The 17,670-nt window shown below is 40.0% G+C and overlaps 1 protein-coding gene across 2 annotated transcripts in view; it reads right to left on the bottom strand.

Annotated features, from left to right (window-relative positions):
- SASH1 (SAM and SH3 domain containing 1) overlaps positions 1-17,670 on the bottom strand; it is a 983,107-nt gene that overhangs the window by 930,068 nt on the left and 35,369 nt on the right. The gene's annotated exons all lie outside the window — the stretch shown is intronic.

The raw sequence follows: 17,670 nt of genomic DNA, 5'->3' as shown, positions 1-17,670 counted from the left end.
CATCTCTGGACCAATAAATGAGTGAGTGAAAGTAGCTCAGTCATGTCCAACTCTTTGCAACCCCATGGACTATACAGTCCATGGAATTCTCCAGGCCAGAATACTGGAGTGGGTAGCCTTTCCCTTCTCCAGGGGGATCTTCCCAACACAGGGATTGAACCTTGTCTCCTGCATTGCAGGCGGATTCTTTACCAACTGAGCTATCAAGGGAGATCACAGGACCAATAAATGGTAAATTATATTTTTGGTTCTACTAATGCTCTTGAAGCTTTACTGTTTTTACAGACAGAGTTTACAAAAATTGAATGCCAGCAGTCTGTAATGTGCCAAATTATTATCTATTTCTGAGGAGATATTACTAAAACGTTTATAACCCTAGCTGGCCTAATTCTTCCCCGACCTGCTTTGAGACACTCAGAGTTCTTACCTCAGGGCCATACAAACCTAATTCCTGGGCTGAATTGCGGCTTTCTCAGTTTTATTTGTTCTAGGCTATTAAGGAGGGTGAGAGAAGACGAGAGGAAGTCTTTCATTTCCCACCTATCTGGCAATTCTAATCTGTTAGAGTTCCAATTGCAGAAACGAAGGGGGTGGACAGAGGCACAGAAAAAGTTCTTTAAAGAATAAAAAAACTATTATCCTGTGGCTAAATATTAAGTCTTATGAGATAATGTGTGTTTTTTTTTCTTAGCTGATTATTCTGATTTTTAACTGACTTCAGGTCTGTTACTCTTTTTAGCTTCTAATTTCCCCCTAATTAAAAGGCAATCAGTGTCAGAGGCAGGCTAAGCCATTTAGAAGTTATTTTGCTATTGTGATATTATTTAAAAGGATGTAGCCCCACTGCAGATGTAGAACCAATAAATTCTCCACATTTGGTGGCTGAGATTAAAAAAAAACAAACAAACTGGTGACTGTACAATAATAGTCCATGCAATATCCTTACAATTGGGGGTGGTCAACTGTCTCTTAGGAAAAAATTAATAAAAAATAACGGTACAAGTTTTGCCTGGATGGCACACATGCACTAATCTGATGATATACAAGATTTTTTTTTACCACATGACTTTCTCAACATTTAGCCATGTCACACTACCTATCATTATGGAGCCAAGGAAGATTGGTAATATTCTAACAGACTGGGGGGGTGGCAGGTGTGTATAAATACAGCCTCATTTTAGCTTCAAATTTCTCCAAAGGCATAACGACATTTTATACTTCTTTATATCCACTGCAGCCGTGAAATTAGATGATGACTGCTTCTAGGATGGAGAGCTATGACAAATCTAGAGAGTGTATTAAAAAGCAGACATCACTTTGCAGACAAAAGTTCATATAGTCAAGGCTATGGTCTTTCCAGTAGTCATGTATGGATGTGAGAGCTGGACCATAAAGAAGGCAGAGTGCCAAAAAATTGATGTTTTTGAACTGTGCTGCTGGAGAAGACTCTTGAGAGTCACTTGTCCAGCAAGAGATCAAACCAGTCAATCCTCAAGGAAATCAACCCTGAATATTCATTGGAAGGATTGATGTTGAAGCTGAAGCTCCAATCCTCGGCCACCTGATGCAAAGAGCTGACCCACTGGAAAAGACCCTGAATCAGGGAAAGACTGAAGGTAGACGAAAAGAGGGCAACAGAGGATGAGATGGTTGGATGGCATCACTGATTCAATGGACATGAACTTGGGCAAACTCTGGGAGATGGTGAGGGACAAGGAAGCCTGCCTTGCTGCAGAACACGGGGTCGCAAAGAGTCGGACTGGACTTGGCCTCTGAACAACAACAGCAATATCCACCCTGGGAATATTATAGAGCACGTCACATACCACTACTGCTGGCTGATTCAACTGTCCACAGTATAATTTTTACATCCAATTTCTCAGTAAACTAAGTTGCTATCAAGAAATTTCAGTCTAACGAGTCAGATAGGAGTATAGGTACCTTTGCCTACATGGCAGAGAAAAAAAAAAAATCAATATGTTCACTAATCCCATCGGTATCTTCATGGTCACCTTTCAGTTCCTCCAAAGGCCTCTGAGAGGCGCCTCTGAGCTGCTGGGAAGGTTGAGGCTGCCTCCCTGAATCTGGAGGACAGACACAATGTCATGTTACACAATGAGCTGGCATGGATGTCCTTTTTCCTGCTACAGGAGTTTCACAGGGTAGGTGTCTTAGGGATTCTATAGACTAGAAAAACGTCTGCCCTCTCCAGAATGATCTATGTATACTTTCTTTTTTTGACTGTAAACACAAATACCCAAATGCATTATAAACCGTTCTTTACAGCTATCCTGTCTTCATGTACGGTGTGTCCTTGCTAAGTACTGATTTACTAGCTAGTTCCTGGACAAAACTAAATAGGTTATAACAAACTGCACTGCTACTCACCACCTTCTCTGGATTCACAAGAGTTCTAGGCTTCACTCAGGATTAAATTTGCAGCTTTTCAGCAAATGGAAAGTATACTGGAGAGGATGGAAATTTTCCTATCGCTTCTTATTCAGCAAACTCTCAGGAAAAAACTCAGAGGTTAAAAGACAAAAGCGTCTTTGTTTACTCTCTCCTCCAGGCATTAACTGGCTTTATAATTTTTCCAACTGAATAGCTATGTAAATTCCAGATTTCTTAAAAGCACTTTGTTGTATATATTGCATATTCCAAAATATGCTAAAATTCCCCCACCTGGAGAGCAGCCCACAGGGCTGTGGTCTGCAAGCTGCAGAAAACTCAAGGAGACAGGAGGCCCAGGACCTCCCTCACTGCCCAGAGTTGGTCCTGTCTTATCTCTACCAGGAAGAAATTATCAGGAGTTGAACTGTTAGGGATTCTGAATTGTTCTTTCAGAAATTTTATAATAATTAACAGCTGGTCACAACATGAAGCTGGGGCTAAGTCACCACACTTTCAAGAAATATAATAGCACAGTTAAGGAGGCGAAATAGTAGCTGGAGGGGACAGTGCTTTTAAGAACAAGGAAGGATCTGGGCACATTTACAGAAGGAGTGGAAGGGTTCCATGGAGAGAGACCAAATGCAAGAAAACAAAGGGATAATTATGGGCCATAATTATGACTAGAGCCAAGAGTAGATACCCAGAGGACGGATTAGTCTTAGAGGGGAGAGGGTAATTCTTCACTAGAAACAGAGGGAACAAAGAACAGATGGGCAAAGATGCCAACACACTTTGAGATGAAGGAGAGGCAAGGGAGGGAGATCTTGTGCAACAGACTCGACGTTCTAGGTAATGACATAGCCAAGGCCATCTGCAGAAGGGGAAGTGGGGGCAAGGATAGAGTTTTAAGGCACCCAAAGGTGGCATGGGGCGGGGGGTGGTCTGAAACAGTCACCAAGAGAATTGTGACATGAAATCAGTTTGACAGTTCCAAGAGGACAGATTCGGCTGGGCTGGGCAGGACTGGCATGGAATTACAGTGAAAGGGCATTTAGAGTTTTTCTGTACTATGCTTCAAAGTCTCCAAATGCTACCCAAAATAGTGATCAAGACACAGGCCTAGAAACCCTCAACAGAAGTCCAGAATAGAAACAATGATACATGCTACAGTACGCTGAATACTAGGGCTTCCCAGGTGGCTCAGTGGTAAAAATGCACCTGCAATGCAGGAGATGCAGGAGACCTGGGTTCTCATGTCCATCGAGTTGGTGATGCCATCCAACCATCTCATCCTCTGTCATCCCCTTCTCCTCCTGCCCTCAATCTTTCCCAGCATCAGGGTCTTTTCCAATGAGTCAGTTCTTCGCATCAGCTGGCCAAAGTATTGGAGTTTCAGCCTCAGCATCAGTCCTTCCGATGAATATTCAGGACTGATTTCCTTTAGGCTGGACTGGTTGGATCTCCCTGCAGTCCAAGGGACTCTCAAGAGCCTTCTCTAACACCACAGTTCAAAAGCATCAATTCTTCGGTGCTCAGCTTTCTTTATAGTCCAACTCTCACATCCATACATGACTACTGGAAAAACCATAGCTTTGTTGGCAAAGAGATGTCTCTGCTTTTTAATACCCTGTCTAGGTTTGTCCTTACAAGGAGCAATCGCCTTTTAATATTGTGGCTGCAGTCTCCATCCACAGTGATTTTGGAGCCCAGGAAAATAAAATCTGTCACTATTTCTATTTTTTCCCCATCTAATTGCCATGAGGTGATGGGACCGGATGCCTTGACCTTGGTTTTTTAAATGTTGAGTTTTAAGCCAGCTTTTTCACTCTCCTCTTTCATCTTCATCAAGAGGCTCTTTAGTTTCTTTAGTTCTTTACATTTGTAGTACATACTATGATTATAACCAGTCTACCTCAGCAACAGTCAACAACTACTAATAGTAACTGAATAAACTTCTTCTGTGCCAGGCTCTGTGCTGAGGACACAGTATATTTAAACATAATCTCCTTTACTTCTTACCATAAGCCCACATGATGGCTGTCCTGGAATCAGTTTTACAAAGAATCTGAGGCTTTCAAGTGCAGATACCCTGAGAGTGTCAAAGAGCTAATTAGTGGCAGAGCAGTTCTATCCAACGGTGAAGCCCACCCTTGTAAAAGTATGTCTGCACTCCCCATCATTTTTGTTTTATTCTATTTATTTATTTACTTATTTATTTTGGTTTCACAGCATGCAGGACTCACCCAAGCAGGGATTGAACCCATGCTCCCTGCAATGGAAGTAAGGAATCTTTTTTTTTTTTTTTGAAGTAAGGAATCTTAACTACTGGGCCACCAGGGGAATTCCCCCCCACCATTTTTGATCAGGAATGTACAGTAATTGAATATCATCCCCCCAAACTCAAGCCACCTGAAATCTCAGAATCTGAACTTGGAAACACAAGCCTTTGCAGATGATGTAAGCTCTGTAGATGCCATCACAGGTGTCCTTTCAAGAGGAGAGGAGACACACACAGAGAAGAAAGCCACATGAAGACAGACACCCGGAATGCAGTGATGCAGCTGTTAATACAAGCCCAGTAATGCTAGGAGCCACCTGACCCTGGGAGAGAAGCAAGGAAGAACTCTCCCTTCAAGGCTTTGGAAGGGAGCATGGCCTCACCAAAACTGTGTTTTCATACTTCTGGACTCCCAACTGCTAGAGAGTAAATGTGTGCTGCTTTAAGCAACTCAGTTTGTGGTACAGCCCTCAGAAACTAATACGGAACCCTTTCATAGAAATATATAATTTCTCAAATGAGCTTAGGAGTATTTTTAATCACTTCATTTTCAGCAGTACATGCAAATGTGATTTTAAGCAAAAAGTATTTCATTTTTATTCAGGGTAAGAAATGTGCATAATACTTACTTAGATATTATATTTAATGTCATTCATAATATATAAGAAAATTAACTTCATCCTATTAAATAAATGATGCCAACTATTTAATTATGTAGGAAAAATGTGATTTATAAAAAATACATTAAAAACTAAATACTATGTTTCTGCATGGCCTCCATGTATATTAAGATGCAGACTAAAAAAAAAAAAAAAGATACAGACTGAGATTTAACTATTTCCTATAAGATCAAAAATATAAAATAGTTAGCAGTTGGGGTGAATGTTTTTATTTTGCTTGATGTCCACTAGTTTATATACTTGAATATTTATGATTTGCTTTAAATTATAAGATAAGAAAAAAGGTTTCAGTAACTACTTGTAAGTATTTCTCTACAAATCACATACTACATACGTGGACATTTTTATTTCCAGTAAGTTAAAAATGAATGTAAATGCCAGTATTTTTCTATTCTGCTATCAGTTATTGAAGAATTGAAGAATGAGAGTTTAACATGCAATGTAAGCATATTTGAGCTCTAAGAGGTTTTCACTTCACAGAGGAAAATATGTAAATAATTTCCATTGTATGCTTAAAGATATGTAATGAAAGAGTTACTACTCCCAAACTGGAGAACTTTTTTGACTCCTTTAATAGTTCAGAAACCTCGAGTTAGTCAACATGGCAATTTCTATATTAGCAGTTCTCAAACATCTGGTTCCAGGAACAATTTGTAGTTTTAAAAATCACTGAGGATTTCAAAGAGCTTTTGTTCATGAATTGTAACACATATATAAATAAAATAACTTGATATTCACCATACTTGAAACTGCAAATGAGAAATATTTAAAATATTTAATTCATTTAAAAATTAAAATAGTACATTCATCATGTTAACATAAATAACATTTTTATGAAATATAAATATATTTACCCCAAAATTAATAATAAACATGGCATTGTTCTGCATTTTTGCATATCTCTTTAATGGCTAGTTTAATAGGCTACCGAGTACTTACATCTTCCACACTTGAACTGTGATAATATGTTGTTTTAGTTGAAATATATGAAGAAAATCTGTCATTAGAAAGAGGAAAATATTTTAATAGCTTTTTTAGGTAGACAATCATAGACATTCTTTTGATACCATGCCAAAATTGACAACATATAGCTTCTTAAGTCAGTTACAATGTGAAATCTGAAACCATATTAATAAACTTTTTGTGCTCCATTAACGACATGAAAATCTGTCTGTCTTCTACTATTAACAGATCCTTTCTCATATGTGACTTGGTAATATCATGCATTAATCATTTGGAAAGTACTGGGTTCCTGAGTTATGCAAATCTTCTAAATGTTAACACTTAATCATCATTCAATGTCAAAAAAGAAACATACACTACTATACCACCACCTCATCAAAAAAGACTTCAAGTCTTGGGAAACTGTCAGTTTTACTGTGGCATACACAAGTTTTTGATGTAAGTTTTACTTAAATATTCAAATTTTATCATTAACAAATATTGTCCATTGTTTTTCTTGAAATATTACTAGTCGCTCAGTAGAGTATGATCCTTTGTGACCCCATGGACTGTAGTTCACCAAGCTCCGGGACTTTCCAGGCAAGAATACTGGAGTGGGTTGCCATTTCCTTCTCCAGGGGATCTTCCTAACCCAGGAATCAAACCTGGGTCTCCCACATTGCAGGCAGACTCTTTGCTATCTGAGCCACCAGGGAAAGGTTCACTTTATTCACTTTCAAGAAATTTAGCTGCCAAATATCAAACAGGTAACTACAGTTTGTTCTGCAGTATTCTTCTAAGTGAAAGTGATATTCCATGACTAAAGCAGCTAGTTGCGCTAGTAACTTAGAAGGAGTTGGTAAGAGACAAGGTTCATGTTCACTTCCATTTGCAACAGAAATCTTTGTGAGTGGTTATCATCTTGTCACACAAAATTTTTTTAAAAAACATGTACTCAAAAGTTAAGATTTAACAAGCTTACTAATTTCTACTGCTTCATCAAGGACATTTTAAGGAAAACAGCCATTTTTTCCTTTGGCATGTGTACAAGAATGCCATAAGCACTAACGCAGTTTAGTGTCACTGCCTTGATTGGCACTAATGTGATAGCATTTTTATACCTAGTGGCTTTTGTGCTACTAATGCAAAGGTCCACAAGGTGAAAAGGCAAATAATGTCAAAGAGTATAGTTATGAAATAATTATTACCTTGCAAACTACTGAGTCCTGGGGACCCCCCCCCCCAGGGAATCTATGGACCACACATTGAGAACCAGAGCCTAAACCACTTCTAGACACCAGAGTCAAGGTACAGGCCACACACACACACACACACACACACACACAAATCACCAGTGGATCTCAGACCAGAATATAATTCTGCCCTTTGCAATGATAACTCCTTCCTTACAATCACTCTGCATTTACCTTCCTGGCTCCCTACCCACCTCAACCTCATGAAACTAGGAAGTCTGTATATAGTCCTTCTGCCTTGAAGGTGAGTTGACTTTCTTCCTCTGGGGAGAGGGTTTGCAAAGATAGCTAGGCTGGCTTGGGGGGAAGGGCAGAGCAGGGGGAAACACTTCTCAAAGGGACTATGCTTGCCAGCCTTTACAAAAGCAAGAGCTTTTGAAGTGACTTAGGCAATTCTGATCAAAAATAACCCTTTGTCTCTTGGCGTCCAGTCCCAGCTCCCCGAACACTGAAGCGTGGCCTCTACTGGGCTTTAACCTTACCTGCCAAATTGGAATGGGCAGGGAAGCAAGACAACTGTCATAATCCTCTTTAGCAATTCCTTGGAAAGCACATTTGCATGTTTAGTGGCAGCCAGAGTGAAGCACTACTCAGGGGCTCTCTGCTATTTTCCATCACTCCACCTCTTCTCTGGTTTTGGCAGGGGAAAGAGGGACACTTTCAAATGCCTCAAGAAAGCCACAAGCTCTGATGCCCTCATTCTGGGTCTTAAGAACCATCAGCTAACTGTTTTTAAAAAAACAAAACAGTACTTATGAAGTCTTCTGAATAATCCTCATAATGTTGGCCTTATCCAAATGGACACTGAGGAAATATAAATGGGTTACCTGAAGCAGCAAAAACATGTACATAGGACTGAGTTCCATCACACACTGAAGGTCTTTTGCACACACACACTTGCTGTTATGAAGTGATACTCTGAGAAGGTTTGGGTGCAAAACACGAACCAGAGGGCTTCAAACAGTTACAGTTCAAGGTAGCCTAATGCCATGTGTCCAGAGGAAGTCCAGGGTGCCTGTCTGTGTGTGTGTGTGTGTGTGTGTGTGAGAGATGTTGAGGCGGGGAGGGTGGGGAAGAATGGAGGAAGCATGGGTCTACTTCTTCAAACCAAAACAGCCTATCCTCCAGGGGAAGAATGGAGGAAGCATGGGTCTACTTCTTCAAACCAAACCAGCCTATCCTCCAGGCTTTCCTTGCCAGTTATCACATCCCTTCCTGCCAGACAGAAGTGAAATTCTGGGGGAAGCAGTGCAGGGTTAGAGATCCGTGCTCACTCTGGAAGGAAACTCCAGGCTGACCACTTCCTGGACAGGTGGCCATGGACATGTAGGTGCTCTGTGCTTCTTTCCTATCTGAAATGGGAACCACAGTGCTACCTACATTTCAGAGAGTTATTGTAAGAATTAAATGAGAAAATATTTGCAAGACGGTTTAGAACAGTATCTGGCACAGTGTAAGCCCATATAAGTGTCTGAATGTTTTTTCTAACACATGCCCCATAACAGGCATGGAATTCTATTTCTTCATTCAATCATGGAGTGATATAAACCCACCCCTAAGGAGGCATAGATACTTAGACACATCTTCAGAACAAAAACATAATGGATGTGCGGCAGCATTATTAAGTTAGTCATCCACAAATGTTATTAGAATAAATCATGAATAATGTGTATGCTTTAAGCACTGTCTAGCCATTAACTTTTAAAAATTTCATTTAGCTTTGTGAAGCATGCCCTATAGAACATAACTCCCATAGCAGTCGTTCTCAGCTTGTTCAAGCATAAAGACCTCTTTTTAATTGTTTTAAAACGTAAGACCCCCCACTTCTGCCACAGGGCATGTGTGTATGCACCCCCCACCCCCACTACACACTCACAAAAGAGAGTAACTTCATATTATATTCTTCTTACTTTCCTCCCACTCTTTGAGAAAAATTGTTGCTTTAAAAGTGACCAAGAAGGAATTCCCTGGTGGTTCAAAGGTTAGGACTCTGAGCTTCAGCTGCTGAGAATGTGGGTTCAATCCCTGGTCAGGAAACTAAGATCCCACAAGCTGCATGATGCAGCCAAAAAATAAAGAAAAATAAAATAAAATGTACACTGTTGTATAAAAGAGTGACCAAGAATTGAAGAACTCCCTCAAATAAATTTATATGAAACATAGTATTTATGCACAAATCCACTGAGAGTAGTTGGTACCCAAGTAGGTTCCAAGACCCTTGGATTAATTCCTCAAGAGTCTGGGCTTCTCATGTTAGAAGATGCTCTCACAGAGGAAAGGGAATCATCAGAAACTAAGATCATGTTCTTGAAGAAATTCAAATACATTAAAATAAAAGATTAACCAAGTGAACGTCAAATGCCAAAATCGCTACTTCTTTAATACTATGTGGTCACTCCAGTCATGCATGGGTGAGTATGCCAGTCAAGAAGTATTTCAGTACATCTGAATACAGCAGTATTTCAATAAGCTAAAGGCCAACATTTTTTAGGACTTAAATCAGAATAGTTTGCTTTCATCTTCACACAATCTTCCACAGTTGAGCCTGACAATTTTTCATTGTTTACTCTCTTAGGAATCTGACCCACTGTAACAAAGATGTTAAAAAACAGAGAAACAGATAATCCCATGTAGTTTCTGCAAGAATCATGTCTGGTTCCAGAGATAATAGGGAGGACCGAAATTTCCTGGAACTAATACAGATCCATGGAAACATCCCCAAGCAAAAACAGAGAGGTTCAATGGACTGGACATCTTTCAGATAATTCAAAACTAGGATAACAAGAGATTTCAGAAACCCCCTATTGTTGATAGGAGTTTCCCTTGTATGACATGGAACACAATCCCAAGAGCTGACTTTCTGTCCCTCAGATAAAACTGTATTTAAAATATGTATAAACATCTGCTGAAATCACATTTAGGAACCAGTTCTTCAGTTATTTTCTTCAGTGTTTCTCATTTCCTTTGGGACCTAATGTAAAATCACCTCTCACATAACTGCATTCTGCCATCACTTTGAAGGCAGAGTTGTTTTTATTTTAGGATATCATGTGCAAAATCATGCTATTTGACACTACATTATATTCACAGATGATGCAAGTTAAATAAAGACACCTTGCTGATTTCTTAATATAGATTCAGCTAAGATTAGTTATGCATCTGCCACCTTAACATTCAGATTGGGGGGAAAAAAAGCCTTAGTTAAAAATCACACTTGCATCGGAAGCGCTTAGAATTTCATGGTTCATTTAAGAGCATCACAATCAAGAATTTAATTATGTCAGAAAAGAATAGTAGCTTCTTAACAACCAAAATGGCAACCCCTCCATTTCTCTCGCTTCCACCGCCAAAGTGGGTCATTTCCCTTAACCTTTACGGGCTTGTCCTCTGATCTATGGAACACCGAGTTTGATGAGATGATTTTCAGATGCCCTCTGGTCTTATCATGCTGTGATTTTAAGACTTCTAGAGAATAGACTGACAAGGAGGTGAAGGGGAAACAGAGCCAAGATGCTATGGGAACTTGGCCAATTCAGTTCCTAAACAAGGCAGTATTTCCCATGATGCAGACACACATTCCACCTGTCTCTTGTCAGTGAGCTGGCCACTGGGAGCGCCCAAAGAACAACAGTTTCACCAAAACCACAATTCTGCATTAACATTGAAACAACAGCTGCCTACTTTATTCAATCCATCCTATTGTTCATGCAAGGAACTCTATGACACCTGTTATAAAGCAAAATTCAACTGAGGAAATGTGAAGATCTAATTGGCTTTTAAAATGAATAAATAAAACTTAAACAAATAAACATTCGCCTAGTAGCAGTAGTGTAGTGTTAGTCACTCAGTCGTGTCTGACTCTTTGCGACCCCGTGGGCTGTAGCCCGCCAGCCTCCTCTGTCCATGGGATTTTCCAGGCAAGAATACTAGAGTGGGTAGCCATGCCCTCCTCCAGGGGATCTTCCCATCCCAGTGACAGGACTTGGGTCTCCTGCATTGCAGGCAGATTCTTTTACCTCTGAGCCACCAGGGAACCCCAACAGTATGCTAGTCAATAAATCACTGAACCTCAAAAATACATGATTCCTCCCAAATAAAGTCTGTGTTACAGCATCAGAATGGACCGAGAACTAAGGACAGGAAATTAATCTCTGTGACGTGGAGGGGAAAGTCGTATTTTGGAATCAGCAAATCTAACAATAACTTCCAGGCTGAGTAACAAAGTGCTTATGCTTGACAGGCTTCTATAAATGTAGTATAATTCTTTACAGTGTCAAGTTAACATTTACACCACTGAATTACTTAAAGAACTCACTCTGGTGGTGGATAATGTTCTAATTGATTCAATTAAAAAAAGGTCTGACTGGTTCCTCCACCAAACAGAGACTGAGACAAAAGCTTTAGGTACAGGTCATTTATTTGAGAAAGTATTCCCAGAGAGCAGAAACAGTGGCCAGGGAGAGTGAAATAAACACAAGGATGCAACTGGCCACTCTGATCTGCTGTTCAATTCTGTAAGATGGTCAGAGGAACCTCGGGAAATGCATTTCAGAACCATGCATGCGAGAGAAGAAAGAAGAAACATTTAGCCCTCATCTTCTATTACCCACTTGTCAAGGTTTGCTTCGTGGGTGGTCATTTTTCTGCACTTCGTGCTTATACATGTTGAGTGCCCAGTCAGCTCTCATAGGAGCTAGTGACAAAGTCAAAGGAGCTCCTGGCTATAAAACAAAAAGCACAGGCTTGAGCCAATGAGCCATCAGGCTACACCTCTGAGCTACCTGTTGAAGCTTGTGCAGAACTGTTCACTCAGCAGTGGGTGGAATAAGAAATAAGGCCAAGATGATTTGAACTGATACATACAAGCATCAGGCATGCATATAAGTCAGGATGGGCCACTTATGCTGCAGTAACAAATGACCCCATGATTTCCTGAATTACAACTACAAAGGTTTCTTTTTACTCATGATGCAATTCCCAGGTGGGTATGCTATGATTCTGGGACATTTTCCTCATTCTAGGACCAAAGCTGACAAATCAGTCTCCATCAAAAACATAGCCAATCATTGTGGCTTGAGGGAAAATATTAAATTTGTGAACTCTGAGAAAATTAAAATTGTGAACAATTTGTGAACTCTTTATAAAGCTTCTGCCTGGAAGAGGTCCATATCACTTCTACTCACCTTTCATTGACTAAAACATGCCATCTGCCTAAACTTAGTTCAAAGGGCTGGAATGTATAATCCTTTGGCAGAGAGGGGTATAACGTAGGAAGGTGACTGAGTCTATTACTCTGTACTTTCATTTTCACAGGAGAAAAGCCAAGGGTGCAAGGAGCAATTCACTTTAAGGAATTAAAGCGAAAATTCTTTCATGGCACCATCTCTTCTCTGAGCACATGGCAATCAATATTTAGGAATATTAAGTCTCAATCAAAGATAATAAATCTTTTTCCAATGAGGAAAAAAAAGCACAAGGGATGGGGAAGGATAAGAAACCATCACATGTCCTATGTTGTGAATTTCTTCATCTTATGGATGTTGAAATGATTCTCAGAAATCACAAATAACGTTGACTTCTAAGGACAATAATGACAGACCTGAGCCGAGGCTTCAATTCTCTGTATTCCCATTCCAGGGCAAAGGTGATAGGAAACATCCATCATCATTTTATACCCAAGTTACCTGAAGAGCATATACACTTTACAGAAATCTCTTTTTTTTAATTTAACAACTTAATGAAACAATGAAACAATTTAAATAGCGAGGCAAGCATTCCCTGACAAGACAAAATTCAATTTAATTTATTAATAAATACCACTGCAAGTAAGCATGTTACAGTTAGAACATTTGATTTACCAGCCTGCTGACCAGCAACATGGAGGTCTTTGTATTAATACAAACTTAAGTACCATCAGAATTCTGTTAGATGAAACAACCAAGAGGGAAGAGCGAAGAGGTTAGCAGAGCCTCACTGAAATACAGGGAGTCCCTATTTGGGAGAGGAGACTGTGACCTCCAAGCCTTTACTTAATTTGATCTGCCTCAGGGGCCAATGATGAAAGGCTAGTAGACCATTCCAGGCGTTTTTATTCATTCCCTCTGCATTTACTGAGTGCTCATCCTTCACACAGCACAGTTCTAGGTACTGGGCTCAATGCCTAGAAGAGCAAGGCAGCAAAGTCCCTCCCTTCATGGGGTGTACACTTTGGGGAGGGGGAAGGGATGCACAGAATAAACAATGAGATGTGCAAATAACCAAGATAACCTCAAATTAGGGCAGGTCTTTAAAGACAGTACTAGCGGTTTGAAGGGGAGAGGTGGGATGCCAACCCGTAAGTGGTGATCTCTCTGAACAGGCAACACGTAAGAAAATTATGACACTATTATGTAAAGTGCAACCTGGCTGTTAGAAACAGCAACATTTTCCTTTAAGGGCTATAGTTACTCTAATAAGAGCTCTGAATGTTTCATTCTCTGTGCTCTCCCCCCACTTCCCATTCTCCACTAAATTTCTCTTTTAATTGCCCAGTATTATATTTTCTCCTTGCTTTATTTATTAAATGCATTTTTATGATTATAGTCTTAATTTTAAAAAATAAGCTATTTTATATCCCCATTATCCAAATTAAGTTGCTTTTTAAGTATTTTGTATACATCATGAATACTTTGCAAGAAAATTCATCCTCCCATCTCACCAACCTCAGTTTCCTCCTCTTCCCCTACCTGCATTTAATTCCTGTTGTAGAAAGATTTCTTCCCTTTCAAAGCTCTGTTTGCGGGGGGCAGGGGGGACAGGTTTCTGGACAACAAAAACCTATCCTGGGCAGAAACACCTAAGGGAGACAGAATTCTAAGAACGCCGTCACTGTCTCTCGCCTTTGTCCAAATTCCCTGCCCTTTGAGTAAGGCTGACACCCATGAGTTCATGATGTCACTCCCATGATTAAATTACACCATATGACAAAACGCAGATTCTTCAGGTTGGCTTAATCTAATTCTAGTCATTTTAAAACACAGTGTTCCTCTGGCTAGAAGACAGAAAGAGAAACTGGGAGCAGGAGAAGGACTTGGCTCACCACTTCCAGTTTGAAGATGGAAGGGCTTACATGAGAAGGAATACAGTCAGCCCCTGGTTGCCCACCACTAACAGCCAGCAAAAAAATGTGGGAACCTCGAATCTACAGCTGAACAAATTGGATTCTCCCAACAACTTACAATCTTAGGAGCAGATTCTCCCCCAAATCCTCCAGATAAGAGCCCAAGTTGACTGATACCTTGGCTTTGGCCTTCTAAGACCCTGAGCAGAGAATCCAGCCAACTTGCCCAGAGTGTGGACCCACAGAACTGTGAGATAATCAATGAGGGTTATTTTTAGCCATTAAGTTGGTGGAAACTTGTCATGCAACAAGAGAAAACTAATACAACATGTAACCAGATTTATCAACCTAGTGTTATATCGTTCAATTCCGTTCAGTTGCTCAGTCATGTCTGACTCTTTGAGACCTCATGAACCGCAGCATTCCAGGCCTCCCTGTCCATCACCAACTCCTGGAGTTTACCCAAACTCATGTCCATTGAGTTGGTGATGCCATCCAACCATCTCATCCTCTGTTGTCCCCTTCTCCTCCTGCCCTCAATCTTTCCCAGCATCAGGGTCTTTTCAAATGAGCCATTGGGCACCTACCAACCTGGGGAGTTCCTCTTTCAGTATCCTATTATTTTGCCTTTTCATACTGTTCATGGGGTTCTCAAGGCAAGAATACTGAAGTGGTTTGCCATTCCCTTCTCCAGTGGACCACATTCTGTCAGACCTCTCCACCGTGACCCGACCATCTTGGATGGCCCCACACGGCATGGCTTAGTTTCACTGAGTTAAACAAGGCTGTGGTCCTGTGATCAGATTGGCGAGTTTTCTGTGATTGTGGTTTCAGTCTGTCTGCCCTCTGATGCCCTCTCTCAGCTTCTACCGTCTTACTTGGGTTTCTCTTACCTTGGATGTGAGATATCTCTTCACGGCTGCTCCAGCAAAGCACAACTGTTGCTCCTTACCTTAAACTGCTAAATAATGACTCCTTCCCACCTTCAGAATGTGCATCATTAATTCTAATAAAGGGAGGGGAATTTTCTGGGAACAAAGGGGGAGGAGGGTCAGTGATGAAAAAGTGAGAGCCAATGTGGGACAGATTCATGGCAAACACACGGTATGATTTACCTTGCCCAAGTGCAGGGTCAGAGTTGTGCTGGGCCACCAACTTCTCTAAAGGAAGGAAAGAGAAAAGCCAGGAAAAACTAAAATATGCCATGTAAGTGACAGGAAACTAGGTACAATCAGCTGATTTTCTTATCAGTTCTTAGCACAGGGAGTAGGGGGATGGGGGGATGATAAAATTGCTTAAATGATGTCATGCCTTTCTGGCATTTTTCCAATGATAAATTCACATGATTATATGCAGAGTTCAGAAGCATTTGCATACTGTGGCAGAAGAAACACTGTGTGTTCCCCTGATGCCCCTTCCTTTTCCTTGGCACAAAGGAAGACTACTGTTTCAGGCTCCCCTACCAATATGTTAGGTATATGATGGAGTTCTGGCAAACAGGATTTAAGTAGAAATAACAGAAGTCATCTCCAGGTCACACTCTTTAAAAACAGCAAGATCCAATCTCAAGCTCTCTTGTCCCTGAAGAGGCCTTGTGCTGAGATGACAGGCCACTAGATAGATGGAGTCTGGATCTCTGAGTCACTGTGTGGAAGAGAGCCTCCACCAACATATACTAGACTTTCTTGGGACCATACATAAGTATCTGTTAAGTTTTTTAAATTGAGTGGGGGGAATTTTCTTACTATGGCACAGCTTAATAATATTAATTTATCCTAAATAATACATGTGTATTTGCTCATTTGATTTAATTTAACAAGTCTGGACAGAATCTCTTTATCTTAGACTTTTTCTTGATTTAGTGCAACATCTAAGCATTACACGAGGACATTAACACAGGAACTTGAATATCAAATTTAATTACTGTTATGAGAAACTCACATTCTGACACATCTGATATTTACACTGGATAATTTCTGTCTTACATAAAGCTACAATGAGGAGCACATATACACATGCAAATTTATACACATACATGTAATTATCAACAGTAGGAAAAATGACAAACCCCTTCCTGCAGTGGCAGTTTTAAAAGTGTATTGGCCTTGACCACATCTCTGCCCCCACTGACCCCCACATCAGAAAATGGGCCTAACCCCATGATCTTCTCAGCCTAATTTAAGCAATGTCAACCTGGAACAAGGACAAGTTGAAAGTAAAAACTACCAATTGTTTAGCAGGGAGAAGGACTCACAATGAGAAGTCAAATTATTTCCCTGAACATTCAGAAAAGGTATTTAACCATTTGTAAACCAGGAGACAGAAGTGAATACACCAGGATTTCTAACCTAACCACCCATCTGCCATTTACTTGAACTTCAAAAGGCCTAAGAAAAGACAAAGGGCTAATATATATTCTTTAATGTATAAGATTATAATTAACCTAATGTCTCTTTCAAATTTACTATTATCTATTAAAGAATAAATAATTTTGCAGCCCTCTAATACAGCTCCTAAGCTTTAAATCACTGACCATAACTAATAAGCAGCTTAATAGCAAGAATATCCTAAATAGAGCCATAGACCACAATTTCACTGAGTGTAAATCATCATCATTTTTAATGCAAAGGCAACAGCAAATCTCTGTAATTACTGGGCGCATTTTGAATCACTTTTATTATTACTGCACTGGCCCCATTAAAAATCCAAAACACTGAACTGCATGGAATATAAAACTGGAATTATGATACCCTACAAACTCTAATTGAAATCCATAAATTTGCTGCTAGTATTCAGAATTATTTTGTTGCCAAAGAATTTCAGCTATTCAGAATTAACTTTGAAAGCATTCGCTTTGTCTCAAGCAATAAGTAAGAGCATTTTACACTGCCAAATTAGGGGAAGTCAATTTTGGAGCAAAACTATGTGGACGGTTTCTTAATCACTCAGGATTTTACATTTCTAAGGAAAACCATAATATGAAAAAAGAAAAATAGAACAGAAAAATCAAATGGAATATACCATCCA

Source organism: Cervus canadensis, chromosome 33, assembly GCF_019320065.1.
Source record: "Cervus canadensis isolate Bull #8, Minnesota chromosome 33, ASM1932006v1, whole genome shotgun sequence".
Taxonomy (NCBI): Eukaryota; Metazoa; Chordata; class Mammalia; order Artiodactyla; family Cervidae; genus Cervus; species Cervus canadensis.
This window is presented reverse-complemented; position numbering and strand designations above follow the sequence as displayed.